We start from the raw sequence: 1,642 nt of genomic DNA on the forward strand, positions 1-1,642 counted from the left end.
CTAAGGAAGTATTTCTGAACAAGAGACATTAACACTGGCATTCAAGGATAGTTTTAACCAATAGGAAGTTTGCAGGTGAAAGAATCATGATAGAAATCTTTAAGAAAGGAGCATGACATGTGGAAGAAACGTTAATAGTTTAGTGAGCAAGGGTAAGAAGTATAAAGGAGTCTTGATTGGCAAACCATGAACCCAACCGCTTGTTGTTACGTACAATACATTCTTTGTCTCTTCCACAGAACAACACAATAGGAAAACTTTTAGTGGTCAGAGACACTGTTACATAGATAAAGTATCCCTTGTGGAAGCAAAAGTTTAATTGTTGTGAATTCTCAATATATTCATTTGAGTAAGTAATTAGTGGAGTTACTTTTAGGTAGAACAGATAAAGTGTTTTGTTCAGGCTTAAGCATGACAAGATATACTAAAGAAAAATGTAAGAAAAAAGGAAGAAAAAGAAAGTACCTGGCCCGGATTGGTGGCTCACGCCTGTAATCTCAGCACTTTGGGAGGCGGAGGTGGGTGGATCATGAGGTCAGGAGATCAAGACCATCCTGGCTAACATGGTGAAACCCCGTCTCTACTAAAAATACAAAAAATTAGCCGGGCATGGTGGTGGGCGCCTGTAGTCCCAGCTACTCGGGAGGCTGAGGCAGTAGAATGGTGTGAACCTGGGAGGCGGAGCTTGCAGTGAGCCGAGACAGTGCCATTGCACTCCAGCCTGGGTCACAGAGCAAAGACTCTGTCTCAAAAAAAAAAAAAAAAGAAAAAAAGAAAAAAAGAAATTCCTCTGTAATCTTGTGGTTAACAAAGGAGTTCCCAAATTTTTATGCAAATCCCCACAGGTGTCACCTCTCTGGAACTTCTTTTGCAGTATTCTAGACTTTGATTTTTTTTCTCCAGAAAATGTAGAAATAACAGTTTTGTACTAATAGAATAATAAATCATTAAAACTGTCCAAAAAATTGAGCTGAAGGATGTTATAATCTTGTGAAAGGCTAAGAAAGTGAAGTAGTTTGAAAGGTAACAATAAAAAATGGCATTGGTTTGAGTCACTTAAAACTTTACTAGTGTTGGCTTCATCATACTGTTCTATGCCCCAGGAAGACGGCAAAGTTATGGAACAATTGTGTAACTCCTCCCATCCATGATCTTAGATTTTTATACCCTTAGCAAGAGAAACTAAACTATTTCTTTCCTGTAAATAATTTATCAAAATGAAATAAAAAATGATGGCAGAATTGTTTTTTTATTTTCTGGTAATGTATTCATGCCTGAAACAAATTCTGATATTGGAAGGTTATTCTCCAGGGGACTTAAATTTTGATATTAAAACTTTATTATCCAGGAGATGTAAATGTCCCTTGAATACAGCTAAAATATCAAAGGAGAAAGATGAGACATGCCTAGCCATTTCTCCATCTTCTACTATTCACAGAGTGGCAGTGGCAGAATTGTCTATCGCTGCCAGTATATTTGACTGCATCTCCTGGATGGGGGAGGGTCTGCTATGAAATCAATTTTGGTTTATATACTATATGAATCATTCATCCAATTATTAAGTGTTGATAAACCCATAGCTTGTCAGAGATAGAACATCATTACAAATATGGAGATCCTTCTCAAATACAGAGAAAGGAAT

The sequence above is a fragment of the Pan paniscus genome, chromosome 1 (genome assembly GCF_029289425.2).
Source record: "Pan paniscus chromosome 1, NHGRI_mPanPan1-v2.0_pri, whole genome shotgun sequence".
In the NCBI taxonomy this organism is placed as follows: Eukaryota; Metazoa; Chordata; class Mammalia; order Primates; family Hominidae; genus Pan; species Pan paniscus.